The sequence below is a fragment of the Oryx dammah genome, unplaced genomic scaffold (genome assembly GCF_014754425.2).
Source record: "Oryx dammah isolate SB20612 unplaced genomic scaffold, SCBI_Odam_1.1 HiC_scaffold_8, whole genome shotgun sequence".
Lineage (NCBI taxonomy): Eukaryota > Metazoa > Chordata > Mammalia > Artiodactyla > Bovidae > Oryx > Oryx dammah.
Window position 1 is genome coordinate 16,599,500 of NW_024070192.1, and position 24,445 is coordinate 16,623,944.

Sequence of the window (24,445 nt, forward strand, 5' to 3'; positions counted from 1 at the left end):
GCCTCCTCTGGCCACCGCAGCTCCAGGAGGGAGGCTAGATGGGGCCCAGGAGGAGAAGGGGGATGGGGCAAGAGTAAGAAAGACCTCGGCCAGTGCAGCTTTGCCATGAACTCACTGTGTGACTCTGGGGAGGTTACTTCACATCTCTGGGCTCTTACCTCATTTCTCAAGTGGCTCTGGTATCTGTTAAAATGCCAAAGCTGTGGTCCTCAACACCTTGTGCTGGAGTTTCTGCGGGTTTTTCTCAGTATAACCACAGAAAGTGGGGAGATGTGGGGGAAGGGAGGTCCCCACAGGAGAAGGAACAGCTGAAGGGAAGGTGGTGACCCACTCGCAGAATGTCACCTGCCTGGAGGCTGCTCCCACCTCTCGTCCTCTTCTAGCCCCTTCTTTCTCCTCCCTCCCAGCCCCCTCATCAGGCCGTGAGCGGCCTTCACAGCAAGCTGGGGTGACTCTGTTGGGAAGGCAGAGGAGGAGTTTGGGTGGTGGGTGGGAGGGGGAGCCTGGTGGGGTCTGGGGGTTCTTCCACCTCCATGGTTCTGGGAGGTCCGGGTTCCCCAGGCCAGGCAGAGTGACCCTTACCAACAGCAGGAGGTGCTCAGGCCTTGGGGTCAAGAGATTTACATTCTAGCCGTGGCCGTGCCACGGGCCTTCTCTGGAGAGAACCATAGGACAACATGCTAATTAAAACTGAAAGGAGGCCCTCAGAGGATTGACTGGACTGCAGTTCTGTGTCTGAAAGAGACCAGCCGTGCCTTTTGGCTTCCCTGGGCGTGGGAGGCGTTCCCAAGGAGCAAGGTCTTGGGCTGAGCTTTGCATCCTTCAGGGAGTTGGCGGGGGGTGGATTCTGGAGGAACTCCGCAAACTGCACCACGGAAGTCACTCTGGAAGAGACCGGCCCCGGCCTGGAACCCCTCACCCCGTCTCCCCGACTGAGGTTCCATTTCTTTCTCTCCCCAACAGGAAGTGCCGCCCAGCCTGGAGTGGCTGGGAGGATGAAATGAGATCATTTCTGTCTAAAGCACAAAGAGAAAAAATAGCACTGAGGTTGCTTTTGATATAAAAGGATGGGGGCTGACATTTTGAAGTGGACCATCATGCAGCCAGGCCTCAGGGAACTTGTTCTCAGGGGTCTCACTTGGAACATAGGCCACCGGGGACCTCACTTCAGGGACCTCACAGGGCTACTCTGCGTTGTCAGGAACCACAAGGATTAGACACTTTCATAACACGGGAGCCCACCTCCCCTCGTCTTCCTCTGCTTTCAATGGAACGTTCTAGAAGGTGCTCTCTGTGTTCCATTACACACTTTATATACGCTTCATGCAGGCGTGCACACACACACACACACACACACAGACACACACACACACACACACACACAGAGCTTCTGCTAAGTCCTACTCGGTTTAGCTCATCTGGAAGGCTCCCCTGTATGAAGCATGCAGTGCCCAGGCTGGCAGGCCGGCTAACAGAGTTTCTGCCCTTCTGGGAAATGAGGGTGAGGCCAGATCAGAGCTTCTCCACCAGGGGGTGTCATGCATCACTTGGGGAGGCTCTGAAAGGACCTTCCTATGGATGAGCTTACCCTTTTGAAGTGAGCTGGGGCCTGAGCATATATATAGATTTATCTTTCTTTTTTTTTTGGCTGCACCACAGCTCCAAGTGGGATCTTACTTGCCCGTTCAGGAATCGAATCTGTGTCCCCTGAATTGGAAGCTCTAGAGTCTTAACCACTGGATTGCCAGAGAAGTCCCCATAAATTTATCTTTTTTAAAAAAGGTAATGTGTACACAAGATAAAAGACAATAGAGTGAAAATGATGTCTCCTGCCCCCACCCACAGTTTCTCCCCCCAGAGGCTTCCATCAAAGCCTGATTTTCATCTTTCCTCCCAGAGTCAGGTTCCATATAGGTGACTCATTCACCCTCCCACCTTATATACAAACAGTAACACACAATGCCCACCTGGCTCCCTGCTTAACAAGGTGTCTGAGGGAGTAGCCAGAGCCACACCTCTGGACCCAGTGCATTTCTCCAGAGACCATGGCTTATTTAACCATGCATCCTGACTATTTTCAGACTTTTGCATAACAGATAATTCCCCAATGAACCCCCACATATAAGTCTTTGCTTGTATAGAACGACTAGATTCTCAGGAGGAGTGATTCTCTGCCAAAGGACATCTGATCAACGGTCACACTTCTCTCCAGAAGGGATGTTTTTCCAACCCCTCTGGATCATGGCCATCTCATCCATGTAACAGTGGCATCTCACTATGGTTTTATCAGCAGTCCTTTAATTATGGGCCAGGTCAAGCATCTTTTTCATGTTTCTGAAAAGAATCTGCCTGCAATGCAGAACTGGGTTCAATCCCTGGGTTCGGGAAGATCCCCTGGAGAAGGGAATAGCAACCCATTTTAGCATTCTTGCCTGGAGAATCCCAAGGACAGAGGATCCTGGTGGGCTATAGTCCATGGGGTCACAAAAGAGTCAGATATGACTGAGAGACTAATATACTCTACATCCCACCCACTTTTTTCTTCCTCCTGTAAACCATACATTTTTTTCTTTTCCTGGGCATGGATATTTTGGTAAAGCATCTGGGGCAATTCTGAGGTATCCTAGGACCCCCTGCCTATTCTGGCTGACCCAAGGCTCCTTGAAGTTCTAACACTATGGATTCTCAGAGCATCATTAAAAGCCTGGGGATCCAGGGACTGTCCAGGTTTCAGAGAGCCTGACAGTAAGCTGGAGAAGCCCAGCCGTGAGCATGAGCCTGAGCCTGAGTCTGAACACAGATGTCCAAGCCTGGTTGGGGCGGCCCTCTATGCATGGGAGAACGGGTCAGTGTGCCTTTAACTCATGTTAGGGTGTGAGGGCACAGGGCATGATGGAGACATTTTGCACCTACTTCCATCGAGAGTTCTTTCTGGGAACCCAGAGCCAGCTGTTCCTGCAACATCCACCCGCTTCCCTCCATTTCAGGTCTGTCTGTGAAGTCCTCTCTTTCAGCAACTGGGATTTACCCAGCTGTTCTGCTTGGCGCTGCCCCCCGCCCACCCAACAATGAAAGGGCGCAAGATTCCCAGGGGCGGCTCAAGTGTCAGCAGCGCACTGCAGCATCTCTCAAGCTCTGCTAATGGCCATGTGTCACGTGATGTAGCTGGAATGGTTGGTAACTTAGCCTAGATGCACCGGATTAATGGCTAACTCCTCCACCCTTAAACACAGAGCTTCTGTTTTATAGGAAGTGCTCAAATGACTGTTGAAAAAATAAATCATTAACACCTGTCTAATTGCTCCCCCTTCTTTTGTCCAGAGGGTAGTTAGTAAAAGTTCAAATTGGCTCAGTTGAACTGTGCTTACAAAGACTCCAAGCATAAGGAGGTCCACTTCCTGACAGCCTCAACCAGCTTTCTTGCAAATTCAAAAGCCCCTTTCTTTGGTCCTGGGAGTAACCATTGCCACGTAAAATATAGGAAGCCTAGTTAAATTTGAATTTCAGATAAACAACAAATATATTTTTTTAAGTATGTCCCAAATCCAAGTGTACTGGTTTCCAATACAATGTGGCTGCTGTAACCAATGACCACAAACCGAGCGGCTTAAAACAACAGGTATTTATTCACTCATAGGTTTGGATGCCAGAAGTCCAAACTCAGTATCACTGGGCTGAAAGCAAGGGGTTGGCAGGGCCGTGTTCCCTCTAGGAGAAAATCCCTTGCTTGTTTCTTGTAGCTGCTGGTGGCCGCAGGCATCCATAACACCCTCATCTCTGCCTCCATCATTACATCATCTTCTCTTCCACATTTTTAATCTCTCTCTGCTTGGCTCTTATAAAACACATGTGATTGCATTTAGGACCCAGATGATACAGGACAATCTCACTGCAAGATCCTTAATTTAATCACATCTGCAAAGATCCTTTTCCCAAACAAGGTCATATTCACAGATTCTGCAGACTAGGATCTGATATCTCCTGGAGGAGGAGTATTATGTAGCCTAGCACACTTATATATATATTTTTAATGGTTGTTTATCTGAAATCCAAATTTAACTAAGCATCCTGTGTCTTAATTTGCTAATGTTGATAGCCCTACCTGGGCTGGAGCCTCTGCTCATGAAATGGCAGGGATTTAAGGGGTTTGTCTTGAACGGCTCACTGCCCTTCCTGCTATGCTTGTGGGGTCGTGGCTGGTCATTAATGGTCTTTGTCTCTGAAGTAGGGCTCATGGTTTAGGGCGGCATCCTGGTTTCCAAGAGGATCCAACAGCTTAAGTTTCCCAGGTGGTGCTAGTGGCAAAGACCCTGCCTGCTGGTGCAGGAGATGTAGGAGACTTGGGATCGATCCCTGGGTGGAGAAGATCCCCTGGAGAAGGAAATGGCACAGAGGATCCAAAGGCTTAGATTAATCTAAAGACGTCAGTGTTAAAAAGATTATGGCATAGTACATGCGGTTCCCCTTTTAACACCAAATGCAGGTGTGTACCCCTCCATCCTCCAGAAAGGTAGAGGATGAACAGACACACAAGTTATGTTTCTGTTACATGTTCTGTTCTTTCTGTTTTCAAGTCTTTTCTCTTTGGCTACACTGCTTGGCTTGTGGAATCTTAGCTCCTTGACCAGGCAGTGAACGCGGGCCTCAACAGTGAAAGCACCAACTCCTAATCACTGGACAGCCATGGAATTCCCAGGTCTTGGGTCTTTTGAAGACAAATCTTAAGTTTTAATCAGTGTTGAATTCACTTATTCATCTATTTATTCATTCACTAAACAGCAACCGAGCATTTACTCTGTGCGTTGTACTGTGCCAGGCCCTGAAGATACAAACACGAATAAAACATCGCTCGAGAGATGAATGCATTAGGGAGCCTGGTGCCCAGGGAAGCCCCTCAAAATGGAATCAGACAAAGCTGTGGAAATTAAACACAAAATAATGGACCCCAGAAGTGCCAAAGCAGAAAATTTTAATGCTTGCTTCAAAATTAGTGGTATAGAAAGAAACCCAATTAATTTACTAATTATCTTTAAATTCAAGTGACTATTTTTAGACTTTAGTTTTGGGGAAAATAACTTGTATTGTAAGATGTGTTACTTAGTCAGGGCTGGCTGAATGTGATGGAGCTGTTTCCTCTTTCCATGTTTTTTGGATCCTGGAAACATGAGTGACTGTGAGGCAGATCCTCTGGCCCCAACCCCTCCATCACGGGCTCTGCCTCAGGCTGCACAGACTTGGTGACGTCACCCTTCACCTGCAGCTGCCTCCTGCTCCCCATTAACTGGTGCAGGAGCACACTGGGGGATAAATTATGCCCATCCCCCAAACACTTATGATGAACAGGATTTTTTTATAAGAGGAAAAAGCAATCTGTTCATCTATTTGTGGCAAGGCATAAGCCCTCAGACTGAAATTCCAGGTCTCATTCCAGGTCTCTACTCTATTAAAAAAAGATCCAAAAACTTTTTCTAGGGGTAAGGGAAGGATGGATTGAGAGTTTGAGATTAGCAGATACAAACTATTATATACATAGAATAGACATGTAATGGATATATACCTATATGTAATTAATGCATATATATAAATATATACATATAATGCATATATACAAGGTTCTCCTCTATAGCACAGGGAACTATTAATATATCCAATGCATGTGTGCATGCTAAGTTGCTTCAGTCACGTCTCACTCTGTGCGACACTATGGACAGCAGGCCACCAGGCTCCTCTACCCATGGGATTCTCCAGGCAAGAATACTGGAGTGGGTTGCCATGCTCTCCTCCAGGGGATCTTCCAGATCCAGGGATCAAACGTGAGTCTCACGTCTCTTGAAATGGCAGGCGGGTTCTTTACTCCTAGTGCCACCTGGGAAGCCCCAATACACCCAATATCCTGTGACAAATCACAATGGAAAAATATGAAAAAGAATGTATATGTATAACTAAACCAATTTGCTGTACAGCAGAAATGAACACAACATTGTAAATCAACTATACTTCTATAAAATACATTTTTAAAGAACTTTTTCTTTGTCCCTGCCTGGGGAAAAGCAGTGTCTCTTCTTTTCCCTCGGCCCAGGCGCTGGCAGTTGAACTAACCGGCAGGACCCCTCAGACTCAGTCAGTGAATGAAGAAGTCAGGGTGAGGCTTGGATGCTGGGAGCCAGCCCAGGAGATCCCACCCATGACAAGGTCATGCGGAGAGACCTGATGGGCAAGGCGAGTCAGGTCTCAAGGGGTCCTCTGTCTGAGAATCTACCCCCAAACCAAAATCTGTTTACTGTCTGCTATACCACACTCTTCTGACATTACAGGAGGCTATCCCCGACTACCTTTCTCTGGAAAAAGTTAACTTAGAGCTCCAATTAGTCTCCTGCATATGAAAAGAATGTTTCAGCTCAAACCCCTTTGATGGCTCTCTAACTTGCCTAACAGTTGGAGACTTTTACAACTTGTGATTGTTTACAGCCCCTCAACCTCGCGAGAGGCATGCAGCTTAAAGCATCTTAAAGATATAGAGCCTTTTCTAAAGAGCTAAGAATTCACTATTGAGTCAATGACTGCTGCCAGGCCTCCATATCCTTTATCTTTTAGGCACCTGGGAGGATATTAATCAATGTAATCGGGTTGCAGAAATGGGAATATAGTAGTTTTCATGTTAGCAACACTAGACTTTTGAGTTAATGAATTTTCTCTTTGTTATAAATCACTGTACTCCTCTTTCATTGTTATAAATTGTTGTGTCCTTGCTATGTAAGAATGTAACTTTATTTAGTGCTTTCTGAGAGTGGCACCAGACTTTGGGAAGAACAACACTATTAAGGCAAATAAGTCTTCTGGTTGACAAACCCTTATCAGAAAAGGGCTGTAAAATGTTAATTGGCCTTCTGGCCAGAAGATGATGTAAATCACCTAAGACTTGTGTATACAGCTAGGAATGCAGAGAGAAAGCCTGGTCTCGATAAGAGTCAGGGCTGCTGATGCTGCATAATTTTGTATTATCCATTGATCTCTATGTACAATCAAAAGTATAAAAGGCCTTTCCGGACAATAAAGGATGGACCAGTTTCTCTGACCGTTTCTCAGGCCAGCTTTTCGAACTGGTTTCTTGGAAATCTGGCTCCCCCTGTGTCTCTCTCTCTTTCTCCCTCTCCCTCCCTCTCCTTTTCAGGCTGAATTCCCATCTGGAGCGCAGAGGCTCACCAAGTCTACTTACTCGCCCTGGCTTCTAAGACCCATGCGAGAGGGAGCCCAAGGCGGGGCACCCTCCGCTATTCAAACGGGCGCCAGTGGCCTAACGTAGATGGTGCAAACCTCTTGTCTCGAGGTTTTATTAGTTCTCCACGTAAACCAAGTTATTCAGCCTCTTTTCTCCGCTAAATTTTCCTACTATACCATTCTTTCCTAATCTCTCTTTATATTTCTAATTAAACAGCCCTTTCCCAGACTCTGACTCCGTCCCCATTTCGAATTCCCTGGATCCACCGGGGATGGACCCTGGCACTTGATCTTAAGAGCAGCAGCCCAGGGTTGAGGAACAGAAATCCTGGGTTCAAATCCCTTGTCAGCCCAAACTAGCCAGGTGATTTCAGGTGCCACTGACCTTTCCTGCACCCTGCCTGATTGTAGTGCTGTGTATCTATTAATTCCATACTCCTAATTTAACCCCTCTCCTCTCTTTTCCCCTTTGGTAAACCTAAGTTTGTTTTCTATGTCTGTGAGTCTGTTTCTGTTTTATAAATTAGTTGATTTGTATTATTTTTTTAGATTCCACATATAACTGATATATAGTATTTGTCTTTCTCTGCCTGAAAATGAGTCAGATTTTTAACTGAGATTGACCATTCCTGAAGTCATCCAAATCAGAACAATTTTAGTGTATCCAGAAAGCCAGGTCAACCCAATGTTCTTTGCAAACACTGGGCCCTTTGGGGTTAGGGTTTGTTCCGCTCGAAGGTGGCTGTTTCAGGGGTCTCGGCAGTGGAGACCCAGTGATGTAGAGTCTGGCGCCCATCACATGGCCACAGCCTTTGAGGATGAGGTCCCTGCACCTGAAGATAGAGATATGACCAGCATGCCCCGGGCTGTCCAAGCATTCCTGTGCTCCTAGCTTTGCATCCAGGGCCATGTGCAAAGGGGCCACATCCCTCAGCTTCTGCCCAGAACCACGGAACTAACCAGGTCCGAGTCCAGTGCTGAGTACCGCCATGTACTCCATCTTTCAGTCTGGGGTCCTTTTAAGAATTTTCTTTAAAAAAAAATTTTTTTTATGTTGTTTATTTGGCTGCACCAGGTCATAGTTGCAGCACACGTGATCTTCCATCTTCATTGCCACATTCAAGATCTTTAATTGTAACACTCAAACTCTTAGCTGTGGGATGTGGGATCTAGTTTCCTGACCCTGAATTGAACCTGGGTCCCTTGCATTGGAGTGCAGAGTTTTAGCCACTGGATCACCAGGGAAGTCCCCTTGAGAACTTTCTTGAAGAAACATTTACTATTCACCTCGAAAACAATTTATAGACTCAAATGATCCCTGTCCCTCCCCTGGGGGGAAAAAAAAAACAACAGAACAGAAACTAGGGTGGGATCTCACATATGGTATCTTGGCTTTATAACGAGTGTTTTTTGTTTTTTGTTTTTTTAATTTGGGAGAGAATGTGGGAGGCAAGAACAGAACTGAGAACTGACTCTTGTCATAGGTAGATGGAAGGGTGGCTGTGGGAATGTATTTCACATCATCAAAGTGCCCGGGGAGGCTGCAGAGACTAAATAACGTGGTACGTGACCCCAACTCACTGGTGTGCGTCCCCCCTTCTCTGGTCCCCCTCCCTTTTCCTGGTTCTAGAATGTGAGCCACTCTGGAGACCTGTGTGTGTGCTCAGTCACTCAGCTGTGTCTGACTTTGTGACCCCATGGACTGTAGCCCACCAGACGCCTCTGCTATGGAATTCTCCAGGCCAGAATACTGGAGTGGTAGCCATTCCCTTCTCCAGGGGGTCTTCCCAACCCCGGGGTCAAACCCAGGTTTCCCTCATTGCCGGTGGATTTTTTACTGTCTGAGCCACAGTGGAGACCTGGGGGGAAATAAAGTCGATTGCTGACTAAGGGGGATCGGGCAGTACCCCCGAGTGGCTTGGGATATGGGTTTGTCTCCCCTCCCCACTGGAACCCTTTTTCCCTAACAGCAGGGACTTACTTCGTCTGCCCAGGAAAACCATCCACATTCAATTAAATTCGTCCCTGGGGTCACTGCCTGGGAACCTGAATGTCATTTTCCCTCCTGAGTCTATACCCCAGGGTTCCTCTGGGACCATATTTTCCAGTCTTTTGGTCCCACCTACCCCTCCATGGAAGTGGTGAGTGTGAACATTTTTCAAGCTGAAAGAAAAATGAGCTTCACTATTTGATAAGTGTGGACCTGCCCACGACACTAAATTTGGTTCTGCCGTCACCAGAGTCATGAAGCAACAGCCCAGTTTAGAGGCTAGCTTTTAGTCTTAAATATTTTCTCTGGGCTCATGTTACATATGACTGGATCGCGGAGGCTGGAAGGCACGGCTTCTTCGGTCTTTAGCACTAAAGACATGTCTGTTGGTGTGGAGAATGGAATCAGAGGCGGAGGGTCAGGGGCTCTGAGGACCTGGAGACAGCAAGACAAGGTTCTGGACTGGGGCCCCATCTGCCTGCCTCCCCAGCTCTAAACTCTCTGAACCTTGGTTTGCTCCTCTGCAAAATGAGGATGGTAAGCCCTGCCTCATAGAGGAGTGAAAGTTAAATGCAACAATATTTTTAATAAAATTAAAGCCACCTGCTCCTACCATTATTATCAGCATCTTTGTATAGCAAAATAATGGACTAACAGTTAAGTTGGCCTGAATTAAGTAAGGCAAAGCAGAAATTTTAGAATATTTCAAAGGAAGTATGACTTTTATTTTCAAGTCTATAGAACAACAGAACCATGTACTAGGAGGTGGAGAAGGTACTTTAAACAGGTAAAACTCATCTGACAGCAGCCTGTTTGATAGTATCCAGCTGCATGAATCAAGAGTAATTATTTTGAGCTTTGCATGTTCCCAGCTCTGTGATTGGGCAAGACACCCAGGGGAGCAGGAAAGCCACACAAGACTCGCCCTCAGAGGGCAGATCACCTGTGGAAAGACGAACGCAGCACAGACAAGAAGGAAAATAAATAAGTCAACCACCGTGGTGCTGAGGACTGCTGAGAAATGAAATGTGTTGTGTCGGGATCTTGTGGAGCACAGTAGCTGGAGGTGGTTTTCAGGGAAGAGTGATCAGGGAAGGTCAGGGTGACTAAAAGAGGGGGAGCAGAAGGGAGAGGGGACATTCTCAACAAAGGTACCGTGGGTGAGCTAGGAGCAGAAAGGGCATGATATATACGAAGGAGCCGAGAGGCAGGCTGGCCCAAGGTGGGGCTGGACCAGTAGAACTAGACAGGGAGGCCAAGTTGTGGCATATGGAGGCAGGCAGGCAGCGAGAGGTGGGGCCTGGCTTAGCAAGGGACAGAAGAGGTAATCGTGGACTCATGCTTGGATGGGGGCAGTGCAGATGACAGGGCTGTTCTGGGAAGAGGAGTTTGGCAATGGCCTGCCAAAGGGATTGGGCGTCAATTTCAGAACTGAACTCGAAAGCAATTCATTATCATTTTCACGATGATCCAGGGGTGAAGTGATAAAGGCAGATGTTTCTTTTAGCACTGGTGCAGATGGATTGGAAAAGGAGAGCAGATCCAAGTGATATAGAGGAAGAAACTGATGGTTAAGTCGGTTCCAGGATATGGTAGGAAGAAGAGTGTAAGACTCCACTGTTTGCCATACGGGGACTGGAGGATGGGAGGTTCCAAGGAGCAAAGTGGATGGGACTATGGCATAGTGAGGGCAGCTTTGGGGACAGCAAACAAAGGCAGATGATGTAGGGATACTAAGTATGGTCAAGGCCAGCCATTCATTAGAGAAGCCAGGCTGTTGTCAGGGTGGGGGCAACATACCAGCCTGGAAATATCAATACTTCCCTGTCTATTTGCATGAAAAAAAAATCCTCCATTCCCAGGGCAAAAGTAAATAGACTGTAGCCCAGCACCAGCTCAATTCGAATTCCAAGTGCAAGTGTTCAATTAATGAGCCTGCACTATGCCTCTTGCCACCAAATAGCCATTAGAATATTATACCATCAAAGTCAACTCCAGCCTTTAATTTAATCACTCTTGCCTTAATCGATTCCTGGCACGTGCTAAACACACTGGCGGGAAGAGGCTGCCCCAGGGCATAATTAGAATATGAGATTTGGCACCAAGTCCCTGTTTGACTAGGAGGAAACTGAAACCCCCCCGAGGAAACAGAAAGGCTCCCAGGGAATTAACTCCCTGTGAGGGACACAGCATGGGCCCAGGAGGCCCCAGCCCCTCTCCAAGAAGTGGGCACTGGAGGGTGAGATATCACTTGAGGTCATACTAAAGCCACCCCACCCACTGTCCTGTACCTGGCTTTCAGCTTCCCCTGCAAAGAAAGGATAGATGAGACCATTACAGGCTGCACTGTGGCTGGCTGCCCATGCTTTCAGGCTCAGGCCCAGCTGCCTGGGCGCTCACCCCTGGGAAGCAGTCTGTACCTACCGTCTGGTTGGTGCTAAAGGAGAGAGCAAGCGGCAGAGGCTATAACCCGCCAGGCTCAGCCCGAGAGAGACTTCAGATCAGGTGCAGGACTGTGGCTGTCAGGAGTCGCCCTCACCCCTATCCCTGCAGTACTTGTTTTCTGAAAAGCTCAGAGGAATTCTCCAAGATGGGTGTATTTTAGTTCTGTGATTACTCGGTGAGAAGAAAGGCCACATTATCGTCCATTCTCAGAAGGAAGATTGTATAATCCCATTTTACAAACGGAAGAACGAAGGTTCAGGAATTTTTTTCCTTTTTGCCAAAACTCTTGGCTTGTGGGATATTAATTCCCTGACTCTTAGTTCCCCGACCAGGGACTGAACCTAGACCCTTGGCAGTGAAAGTAGGCCAAATCCTAATCATTGGACCGCAAGGCAATTCCGGGAACCCTCTTTATGTATTTATTTTGGCTGTGCTGGGTCTTCGTTGCTGAACCAGGGCCTTCTCTAGTTGTGGTTAGCAGGAGCTAGTCTCTTGTTGCGGAGCACAGGCTGTAGGTTGCACAGGCTTGAGTAGTTTCAGCACATGGGCCTAGTTGCTCTGAGGTATGTGTGGCTGATCTTTCCAGACCAGGGATCAAACCTGTGTCTCCTGCATTGGGAGGTAGGTTCCTATCTGCTGCGCCACTGGGGAAGTCCTTCCAGGGACTTGACCCTCCAGGGAATCTTAATTATGGCCACAATTGGTAGATAAACAGGAAGATTGCAATTACACTCAGGGCTGGGTTAAGCCCAAGCAGTGACAGACCACCCCCCACCCCCCGACCCCCACCAAAATAAAGGATGCCTAACTTTTGGAATTCAGTCTTGCTGGTAGATAAGGAGATGTTTTAAAAAGATTTTTGCTTGGCCCAGATTGTCAACTTATAACATGAATCCTGCCAGTTAAAAAATTTTTTTCCCTGCATTTCTCATGAGACATCAAGCCATTGGTTCATAATTATTTATAGCACTTTAGTGACATTGAAAGGGATTTATTTCAATGTATTCCATCTGCATTAGTACTCCACAGGGAACAGAGTGCTGCCACCACTCCTGGCTGCTAAGAAGGGAGGACCTTCAGACCTAGGGCAGGAAGAAAGGAGCCCAGGGAGAGACCCCCAGGGGGGCACATCATCCCCACAAGATTAACCCTGGGGAAAAGATTAATAGGTTTAGAGAAGGTTCAGGTGAGTCTGTGAATGATCAGTCCATTATTTAAGGGGATTTGGGATGTTTTGAGAAATCCTTTGTTTCTAAGCCAGTCTCATGGAGATAGCAGAGGCAGAAGCTGAACTGCTGTGCCGTGGGCTGGGGCCAGCCTAGAATTCCTGTTTTTAGTAAATAGACAAGGCAGAAAATGAACAGCAGAAGGGCAGGCGGCTCTTCCAAACAGCTATTCCTGGCAATTCTTGGCAAGTGGCAGCTTTGAAAGGGACAGGTTTCATATGAAGCAAACCATGAAGATTATCTTGCCCCAGGGTAGCATGTTATATACAATTATTTCAGTTTTATAGACAACTTTTGCTTGACTTATCAACGTGTCTGTGCACGTATGTATGTTAACTCGCTTTAGTTGTGTCCGACTCTTATGTTGATTTAAATTCTGACACATTACCAATACCAGCACTGAAAGTTGTACCAGTTTTCAGCAAACCCAATATAAAACACCCAGACATAAATAAGGTAGTGAATATTCACATTTATATATAAAACCAAAGAGATTCTGTAAACTATAACCTTTCCTTGGGCGCATAAGCCTATATTGTTTATTTGGCTCCTTTAATTTTTACAAGTTCCAATTTGTCAATGTCTTCTTTTGTTTATTGTGCTTTTGGTATCATATTTAAGAAGTCATTGACGAAAGTAATATTGTGAAGCTTTTATCCTCTGTTTTCTTCTAAGAGTTTTATAGTTTTGTTTTGTTTTTTTTCAGCCACACTGTAAGCAGTGAAAAAACTTTCCGAATCAGGGATCAAGCCTATGCCCTCTGCATCAGAAGCACAGAGTCTTAACCACTGGACCACCATGGAAATCCTCAAGCCTTTAGATTATTAATTATCCGATAAACCTCTTTTTGAGATCATGAGAGAGGGAATGAGGTAAGACAGTAGTTTGGTGTCACTGTCCAATCAAGAACAATTGGAAATAAGCCTCTCTGAAACGCTTTGTAAATCAATGACAGAACTGGATTTGATCCAAGACAACTCTGTTGACACATAATTTAGAATTCTGGTTCTAATTCAGGGGGAAGGGCTGCCGTTCATCCTGGGGCAGGGGCCACATGACTCCATGAACTGGTCCTTTCTGCCGTTCCCTTCTTGGCATTATGATATTGGCTGTGGATCACATCACAGGCAGCTGCAGACTCAGGGGTCTTCTGATGTCTTTTGTGTCCTGAGGAGGAGGACACAAGGATGAAAGTGCCTCCTGAGGCTTTTTGTAGTAGGCTTAGGCCTCAAGACAATATCACCCACCCTTCCAGGGAAACCAGAAAACTAGGCCATAGGCTGGAAGAGAAACCTGCAGCTGGGCCCAGAGATAATTCATGTCCTTCTTCTCTTTAATGCTTGATTTAGCAGTGGAGGAGACAGGACCAAAGGTCCATGGATGAAACATCATTATCAATGTCTTCAGATTTAATTCAAATGTGCTGATTTAAAAATGCTTTTTAAAATTGCTGGACCTTGATCTAAAACTCCCTCACTAAAGAGAGTTAACATGGTAAAGAAAATTTAAATTTATGTTGAGTTTTATGGGGAGAATTTTGCAACATCCCCTTAAGTAGGGATGCTATGGGAATGAATTCCAAATGCCACGCTAGTCCTGGAACATAGGCAGGAGATGCAGGGAAGACACAAAAGTATCCACAGTAGGCCCTCTCCTTCCAGAAGCAGAAATGAAGGAGGGTAAACACTCAGGGCTGAGTCTCCAGGGCCTGATGTCCACAGCCAGGGCCTCAGCCTACCACAGTCAACCTTCTAGGTCCATCATATTTGTTACAATAGTCACACCACTTAAGTATGGTGCAAGCTGATCACATTCAAGTGTTAAATGAATTCTGAAAATCATTCATTGGCTTTAAGAAAACCAAGCTGAATACTTTGGAGAGATTTCATAAAGGTAAGTAATTTTTAAACTGTCAAACAGGATGTCAAAGATTGTGGGAAAATATAGTAAAACTCTAGCGAGACTCTACATTCAGATTACACACAGTGTAACCCCTTGTTCCTATAGCTGGAAGTCCTAGGCAATGCATTACAGGTGCCGCTTATGCCAAAAAGACAAGGAACTCCAGCTAGCTGACCCAAACACCAAGAGGCCTGGACCCTTCAGCAAAAGATGGGGAGAGGGTAATGAACAACTATCTGGTTAAGTTAAATGTCTGAAAAATATACGTATCATTTTTTTATGATTTTCTGATTTAATGACTTCTGAAAAAAAGGTATTATGACTTTCATGGATAAAGTGTTAGTTGTTCAGTGTGTCTGACTCTTGGCAACCCCATGGACTGGGCTCCTCTGTCCATGGAAATCTCCAGGTAAGAATACTGGAGTAGGTAGCCATTGCCTTCTCCAGGGGATCTTCCCGACCCAGCGATTGAACCCAGGTCTCCTCCACCGCAGGCAAATTCTTTACCATCTGAGCTACGATAAAAAGGCTTCTTCTATTTATTTATTTGGCCACACGGGAAAGCTTGTGGGATCTTAGTTCCCTGATCAGGGATTGAACATGGTCCCTTAGCAGTGAAAGCATGGAATCTTAACCACTGGATAGATTTACTAATAATCAGATTTATTAATTCAGATAGAACTCTGGTTATTGGATGTTTGGCATTGCCTGGATTCAAAATATGTCAAGTTTGCTTCATTTAACATTTTTCTACTTGACTCTCGGCTGCCACCGTTAATCAGCCTGCTTCCGAGTTTACCCAGCTCAGTACTGCTTCATTATCTCATTTGTAATCTCTCTCCTGAACTGCCTTCCATTAGTTCTGTTGCTTTCTCAGTTTCATCTGTGCTCACTGTTTACGCAATGAGTGAACAGTAAGATATCGGAGTGAAGTGAAAGTCGCTCAGTCACGTCTGACTTTGCAACCCCATGGACTATACAGTCCATGGCATTCTCCAGGCCAGAATACCGGAGTGGGTAGCCTTTCCCTTCTCCAGGGGGATCTTCCCAACCCAGGGATCAAACCCAGGTCTCCAGCATTGCAGGTGGATTCCTTACCAGCTGAGCCACAAGGGAAGCTCAAGAATACTGGAGCGGGTGACCTATCCCTTCTCCAGCAGATCTTCCTGACCCAGGAATTGAACTGGGGTCTCCACTGGTAAAGTGGATTCTTTACCAACTGAGCTATCAGGGAAGCCATTGAAGTGCTAAGCTGGCTCACCAGTAGTCCCAAGTTGGTGGGAGAGAGGGCGGTTCAGCTCAGGCTTGTGTGGACCGTACACAGCCTATTCCTGGTGTACAGTGGATTTCAGGAAGGAAGAGGGCAGAAGCAGGGACAACAGATCGTAAGTCACTCTGCTCACCTATGGCCAGTGTTCTGTGTGTACATTGACACATGGGTGTGTACGATTTTCCAGGGGGCTTCACTTCCATTCAAATGACACCACTTGCCTGGTTCCAGATGGGACAGCCTACTTCTATCTTGATCCCCACTCAGTGTAACTATATATCTGTTTCAACGGATTCCATCATCTGGGTCAACAGGAGCCTTTGCACATTCATCCAATCACAAGAGTCTACTCAAAGGTTGCTGGCCAAGAAGCCATTTAATGAGCAATTATTATGTGTCGAGCCCTGGGCTAAGCACTACATCACTCCACTTAAACCCCATAGCAACCGGCAAGATAGGTACTATTGTACCCCAAGTTACAAAGAAGAAAAAACCTCTCTAAGAGGCTAAACCCAGCTTAGGGCTTGCAGTGAGTAGGGAAGGGGGATTTGCACCCAGGAGTTCTGATTCGAGCCCCCATCCTCAACCATTAGGGCAAACCTGTAGCTTCTACGTGCAAGATACTGCCCTGAGCTGGGGAACCTGCCCAGGGAAAGCCAGCATCTGCCCTCCAGGCACTCACAAACCTTCCCTGAGTAGCTGAGGCACAGAATGCATTTCTTGGGGATTAAGTCTTAGTCTTCCTGATGAGGACAGGTGCAAAGCCCACTGAAATCTCAACCAAGCAAAAACAATTTCAGATAATCCACCTGGAGGTCATTCAAGCTGGCATTTTGTGGAAGCTGATTCCTACCTCTATTCTGTGCTTATCCTCAGCCACTCAGCTGTGTCTGACTCTTTTGTGACCCCATGGTCTGTAGCCAGGCAGGCTCCTCTGTCCATGGAATTTCCCAGGCAAGGATGCTGGACTGGGTTGCCATTTCCTACGCCAGGGGATCTTTCTGATCCAGCGATCGAACCCATGTCTCCTGTGTCTCTGGCACTGGCAGACAGATTCTTTACCACTGCACCATGAAATGTTTCTTAATCAAAAAGCCCTCAAAGCTCAGAAACCACCCCGAGCTGGCCTCAAACTGTCTCCTCGCACTCAGCAGGGGGCCATCTATGCAGAGAAGGAACATGGCAAGAGCGTGGCACCTGAGACAGGGAAAGAAGTCTTGGACAGCAATCCCTTTGGCAAGGGAACAGAAGACAGTCTGGAGTGTGTGGTATGTGTCCAAACACCCCCACAGGAGGCTGTGCGAAGCAGCAGGATCGCAGCTGGATGGAGCGGCAGTGAGTCCTGTGGGTGGAGGATTCCAGGTTGCCCCTCTATACCACAGTGTGACAGAATATTTACTGCAGAGCCTGGGCCCCAGGAAGTGAGGCCCACCTTTGCTGAGGGGGACTGAGATTCTTGCCTGAAGTCCTTCCTATGCCCACCCCACTCCTCTCACCCGCAGGCTCAAGAGCTGGGTCCCAGTGGCAGCTGCTAAAACTTCAACCTCTCCAAGGTGCAGAACCTAAGATGGGGATCAGATGTCCCTAAAACTTCAGTAACTTGACTTTGACCATAGCTTAGTCTATGTCACAATCCCCTAATCTTGATTTCTAGCCTTCTTGGAACCAAAAAAGCCTGGCTGCTCCTTTATATAACCAAGAAGTCCCAATACCCTGGATTTGGGGGGAAGAGGTTTAAGATCCCCAGGGTATTTTCCCTGTTTTATAAACAGAGGCACAGAGGTTGAGTGAAACCCTTGTTTCATTTGTCAAAGCCGAAATTCCGAGCTTTAGGCTGTGCTCCAATTAGAGACTCTTACAAAAGTTCATGTGTGAGTCAGTGGTTTTGGAATTAGAATATTCCACTGGGTCAATGTTATAGATTGTGCTTGGGTCCCTGCTAACCCACAATCGCCTATTAAGCCCACGTGCAGCTGAACAGGGAAGGAGTCTACTGGCAGACACTCAGCTCCACTACTCACTGGCTGTGTGACCTTTAGTGAGTTACTAAACCTCTCTGTACTCCAGTTTCCCCATATATAATACTGAGATAACAGAACCTGCCTACGTAAAGGGGCTGCTGTGGGGATTAAATGAGGTAATCTCTGGGGAGCACCTGGGCTTCCCAGGTGGCTCAAGTGGTAAAGAATCTGCCTGCCAGTGGAGAGACCTGGGTTTGTTCCCTGGGGCGGGAAGATGCCCTGGATGAGGAAATAGCAACCCACTCCAGCATTCCTGCCAGGATAATTCCATGGACAGAGGAGCCTGGTGGGCTATAGTCCATGGGGTGGCAAAGAGCCGGACATGATGGAGCACATACCCTAGGGAGCACTTAGAACAGGGACTCCAAGAAGATACTCAAGGAACATGAAAGTGAATGTGAAAGTCGCTCAGTCATGTCCAATTCTTTGCAACCCCATGGACTGTATAGTCCATGGAATTCTCTAGGCCAGAATACTGGAGTGAGTAGCCTTTCCCTTCTCCAGGGTATCTTCCCAACCCAGGGATTGAACCCACGTCTCCCACATTGCAGGCAGATTCTTTACCAGCTGAGCCACAAGGGAAGCCCAAGAATACTGGAGCGGGTAGCCTATCCCTTCTCCAGTGGATCTTCCCGACCCAGGAATCGAACTGGGGTCTCCTGCATTGCAGGCGGATTCTTTATCAACCGAGTTATGAGGAAAGCCCCATAAGATGCCACTAAGATGATGGTGCCAGGGTAGCGGTGTTTCTCTAGCAGGGCTTCTCAACCCTGGCTCTAGGACTTTTGCGGCCAGATCTCTGAGGCACTCTGGGCCTTGTTCAGCAGTATCCCGGGCCTCCATGCACTAGATGCTAATAGCACCCACCGCCCAGTTGTGGAAATAAAAAAGTGTCTCTAGACATCCCAGTGGCCCCAGGGGTTGAGAACCACTGTTTTACAGGAAGGCTGCTGACAGTCCCAGCTGAACGTCGGATTCCTCTTTCTGCTGCAGCCCACTGGTGACGCCGGGGTGTTCTCTTCCCCTCACTGGCTGAAATGCCCCTCCCATGCCAGCTCCAAGTCTAGTGGAAGCGCCTCGGCTGGAAAGTTAGGAATGGGTGGTCAGGGGGGATTTTCTGGGGGTGTGGTGGGGTTGGGGGTCCTCTAAGGGGAATGATGAAAAATGGGAGGAAGGAGGAGCAGAGGCAAAAGGGCTCTTCCCTCTCTGACCCTCTGACCTCCTGCACGAGGTGGTGGGGCAGGATCTTCCTTACTCCAGGGGGAGTGTGGTCTCTCCCCTGTCTGCTCATCGGGCAAATGAAGGTAAAGTGAGTGGTGGGGACCAGGCTGGGGGCACAGGCAGGAGGAAGGGGGAAGGCGGGGAAGAGGAGGGGAGGGGAGGAGGGGCTCAGGCAGCGTTCCGGGTGTCATTTTGACAGAGCAGCTGGGGACAAACTGGATTGGATTTCTCTCCCAAATTTCATTTTTAAAAAAAATTCATTTATTTGGGTGCACCGGGTCTTAGTTGCCACGTGTGGGATTTTTTAGTTGTGGCATGTGGGATCTAGATCCTGACCAGAAATCGAACCCCTGCATTGGGGACTCCATGTCTTAGCTCCTGGACCATGGGGGAAGTCCCCCCAAAAGTTCTTTTTTAAAATTTACTTATGTTTAGTTGAAGGATAACTGCTTTGCAGTATTGTATTGGCCCCCAAGACTTCTTGATGACATAACCTCGAATAAGGCCCTCCTCCCATTCTGCTTTCTTTTCACCACCTTTTTTGACCTGCATTTTCCCATTTTATCCATTTATTTGTTAAATGAGCATGGCCCAAAGACCTGCTGTATGTCTAGCACTGTATTAAGCTCCTGAGGGTGTTTTTGTTTGTTTGTGAGTGATTCTTTTTCAAGGTGAGCCTAAGGAAGGTACTAATTAACTAAGTGGGAGGCACAATCTAATTGAAAATCAACATATGTTCATGTACATAGCTGTGGAGCCACCCAAATCATATACATAAATGCTGAGGGAAGGTGGAATAAAACACAGTTTCTTAAACTTCTCAACAAATGGGCTTCATGAACTGATGTTAAAAGGGCAGAAGGAAAATTCAGCTTAAACAAAGGGAACCCCAATTCTGTAACACATCCAGGCTGCCACAGCTCTCAAAGAGGATGTGGGTCAAAGGGCATGTTCAAAAGAAGAGGCTTTTTTCCCAACTGGAATAAATCTGACCCTTCTTCAATCAAACTGACTGTAAGTTTTTTCTTCTTGTGATTTGTGGGAATAATCCATTTCTTTTGTTCCTGTCAGGGGATGTGTGCCAGATACTAGAAACCACTCAAAAGCCACACCCTTCTGAGATGTGCAGAGGAGGTCAGACGGTCCTGACTGTCATTCATTCCCCCAAACCAGCAAAGCTGACAAGTGCCTCTCTCAAACTGTCCGAAGTTGAACCGCAAGAATCAAGCCAGGTTATTGCAGTACACATAACCTGTTATAGAAGCAAATGTTGGTCAAGAAATTGATTAGCTTCAAGAGTCACTCTGGAGTGGTCGCTGGGAGGAGGTGTGCTATTTATTTAGGGGAAGGTTTGGAGGTGGAGGAATGGGAAGGCAATTCTTATCGGGCAAACATAAGCAGCATCATAAAACACAAAATGATACTTTGATTAATTACGGTAGGAAAGGCATTTCTCTTTTTGTTGTTGGACAGGTCAGTTGGAGGGACAAGAATCAGAAAAAACACGAAGCTGTCCTGCTGAGCCTGAAGGTGAGTGGCCCGGAGGGGCAGGCCGGCAGTCCCCTCAACAGGTCCCCTCAACCATCCCAACCCATACTAGCCAGAGACCCGCCCATGGTCCCGAGTGCCTGATGCCAAGCAGGGCTTCTGGACTTAAAACAGCCCCCACCTGCAGTAGAGTCCGGGACAGGAGTCGATGGCCCTCGAATCGGTGCCAGGAAACCCTGATGCTGCGGCTGGCTCAGCGCTTCAGCGTCGGAGCGTGGGCGCAAACGGGGCATCCCTGGAGATCCCAGGTAGGCAAGCGCGCCCAGAGTCAAGGATGGAGTTTCCGGATCAGCGTAGGAAGGACCATCTCCTGGTCCCCGGGTTCCCCTATTCACAACTCCTCCTGGCCTTGCAGACCCCAGAGCCCCATCAAATCGCCAAAACACCGCAAAACAGAGTAAAAACGGGGACGCCTGTACTGCACTTTGTTTCTAGTAGTGGGCTAAAGACACTCGCCTCTGCCGGCTCTTTTTCCCCCAACCGACGGGAGATGACCTCTCTGCCCCAGGTCCATCATGGGCAGCGGTGGCCGCGGGCTCCCCGTTCCCAGGGCCCCTCCGAGACCCTCGCTCTGTCTGGTATCAGAATCTCTCCTCCAGCTCTATTGGCGGGGATGATGCTCGAATTGATCCTTGAACCTCTCCAAACCAGCTTCGATCTTGAAGCCACGGGAAGGTTCGGCCTGACACGGGCAGACTCTCATCCCCAACCGAGTCATCCCCCGCCTATTCAGATAAATCTGCGCGGCTCGAGAAGACGATTTGGCCCCTGAAATGCTCACCTTTCTCAGAACTGCGCCCTCGCACCAGTTTCCAGCGATAGAATTAACCAGAAAGCCGGCCAGGATCCGGCAAATGGAAGGCAGGCGAGGCTCAGATATGTTCGCCAGGGCCCGAACTCGCCTCTCTAGCCCCTTCCCCCTCCCCCACTGCTCCCTCCCCCATCCTCACCTTCCGGTTTCCAGGCGGCGGCGAACTCGGACTTTTAAGCGAAAATCCCGCACAGTTCTAAAATAAAATTCGACTACCATAATAAAAACACGAGAGATGTCTATTTGGGCGGCTTCAGCCACCGGAGTCCAATAAGAAGAGCCATGGGTTCAGGGCTTGGGGGGAGGTATCCCTCCAAAATCCCCCCGGAGCCGGGGCCGGGGGCCTGGTCCTGCCTATCCCAGGTTCTCAATCTCTGTTCGGAAGGGGCCGGGCAACGCCCCAAGGTCCATTCCCCCTGCTCTTGTGGTCTCCTTGACAACCTCCCCTCTTGACCCCCCTCCAGTACTCTTAATAAAATGGGTGTGGCCCGCAGCACCCGAGAAGACCTCTTGCCCCCTCATAATCTCCCTTCTGGCGAAGCAACAGGGCGTGAAGCGAAGAGGGCCCCCGCCTTCCAGCTCCCACCGGGGGCCGCCGGTGCTCCTCGGTGTGCAGCCTGGTGGGGCGTGGCCCCCGGACGCTCCAGGTGTGGGGAGGGGCATCGTTCCTCTGCGGCCACCAGCGAGGCGCTCAGGGACCTCGGATCCCACCCCTTCGGCCCCTCGGAGGCTTTCTGGCGCGCGCCCCGGTTCTGGGAGAGGGCCGCGCGGGGTCACGCCCGGTCCATGCGTGTCCCCCGGGAGGACTAGAGTTCCTCGACCCCGGCGAGCTCCGAGATCTAACAAAGGGCTCGGAAATGAGGGGCAAAAAGCGGGGGGAGGGGCGGGAGCTCTGGTTAAAACACCTTCATAGAATAAAAGCCAAAAATCAGGGCTGGCAACACAGATCACGTAAGCCCTACACACAAAGCAGTCAAGCCCCCGAGGAAGATCTCGGGTGAACGCCCCCGGTACTCAGGCAACAAAATGGCAAGATTTCAGCGCTAATTGCTCCCCCTCCCCTTAATGACAGTCCCCGCCCTGTCCTCCTAAGCTCAGCCATCCGGCTTGGCATGGCACTGTAAAGACGTGACACACCGCAAAAAGATGGCACCTCGCGATCGGAGGGGAAAAAAGCAGGGGTGGAAGTGGGAGGAGGCACAGCCTACCCTCCCCCTCCTCGCCCACCCGGGTCCACACCCACTGCCGCAGTGAGGGGCGAGCCCTGCGCGCCAGCCCCGCGCCTCCGGCAGGGAGCGCACACTCCGGACTCCCGGCGCAGAGCGCAGAGAAAGGGGCCCGCCCCGAAATGCACCTGCCGCCCCTCAGCGGGTCCGTGCGGGGCTGCGGCTGTGCGCACCCTCGAGCCGGGATCTGCAGCTGCGAAGTCCTTCCATATCCCAAGTCCAGGTGACCCCTGCCTTGTTGAGCCTCCACATTGGGATCCGCGCACTACGTTCTCTCGGGCACTGCGCTGCTCGCGTCTCGGTGCCAGGCGCGCGCAGGGGGAAGGGCAACTAAAGTGACAGCGCCAAGACCCCTCCCCATCTCCCCGATTTCACTCCCAGCCCCCAAACGTCCCCTGCGGGTTTCTGAAGGAGGAAAACGAGAAGAGGGTGGGCCACCGCCTTAAACCAAGGGCCGCGAAAGCCCGGCTGGAATCAGGGCCGGGGAGGGGAAGGGAGGGGCAGGCAGGGAGTCATCTTTTCTAGAAACCGATCAATACCTTGTCTGCAAACCGAGGCAGAGAAATTGGATTACAGGTTAGATTTCGGGGGTCGTCATTGGACCCCTCTCCACCCACCCCCCACAGAGTCACACGCCCATTGCGGCAAAAGACGCTGTTAGAGCGTGCATAGCAGCCCCCTCCCCCAGATCACCGCCATCCGCGCCCCACCCTGTGGGCACAACCTCTGCCGGGTCCGCGTGAAGCGGGTCTTGTAGACAGCCCCCCCCACACACAGGACATATACACACACACACGCGTGCATCCCCTGCATAGGTCCCTTTCCGAGTCACCCCGATCCCAGCGCTGGAGCGCAGAGGGCGCAAGGAGCGGCCGCCGCTGTTGCCCCCGACCAATGCCCACCTCATGAAACCCATCTCTTAGGAGAGGGGCGGCTGTATGCAGGTGCAGCCGGGCGGACCGGGAGGCAGATTTCAGAGCCTCGCACTTACCTGATAGTCGACAGAGGGCGAGGACAGTAGAGGGAGGCAGAGGAGAAAGTGGCTGTGGTGGCGGCGGCAGAAGGTGGGCGGCGGCGGCGGCGGCGCTGCTGCTGGTGCCTGAGCTGGTGGGTGGCGGAGATTGCGAGCGCGCGCACGAGAGGAGAGAGCGCGCTCCAGCGGCCGGCGGGCGGCGCAGGCGCGAGCAGCGGGAGCGCGAGCCTTCCCACGGGAGGGGCGGGCCGTGAGGCCTCGGTGGGCGTATTCTCCTCCGGCCACCAGTGGGCGCGCGCGAGCGCCCCAAGGTTCGGCCCTTCCCCGCCTCCCTGCTCTCTCCTCTCGGGCTTCCCGTCCCGGGTCTCCCCTCCTCCCACGACTTGGGCCGCGGCGCTGTCCGCAACGCGCACGCGCGCCCCTTGGCGCACGCGCACTCTGGATCTCCTGTCGCGGTTGGAGCCTTTGTCTTGTCTGAGGGGTCTCCTCCCTTGGGAGGGTGGCTTGGTTGCTCCCTGGGTCGAGAAGGGGCTGGGTGCTCCGCCCCCAGGTCCGCTGCCTCTTTCATCCCCTTGACGTCTTGGAGTGATGTCC

At 49.4% G+C, this 24,445-nt stretch overlaps 1 protein-coding gene across 14 annotated transcripts in view; it reads right to left on the reverse strand.

Moving 5' to 3' along the window:
- Positions 1-24,042, reverse strand: part of MAPT (microtubule associated protein tau) — a 122,591-nt gene extending 98,549 nt beyond the window's left edge. For 9 of the 14 annotated variants that reach the window (XM_040245055.1, XM_040245054.1, XM_040245052.1 and 6 more), the window contains exon 1: positions 23,870-23,986. The gene's annotated coding sequence lies outside the window, so the exon portion shown is untranslated. Of the gene's footprint in view, positions 1-23,869 lie in introns of all 14 variants that reach the window. The other 5 variants (XM_040245048.1, XM_040245047.1, XM_040245057.1 and 2 more) reach the window with 4 other exon arrangements.
- Between the last annotated feature and the right edge of the window lie 403 nt (positions 24,043-24,445).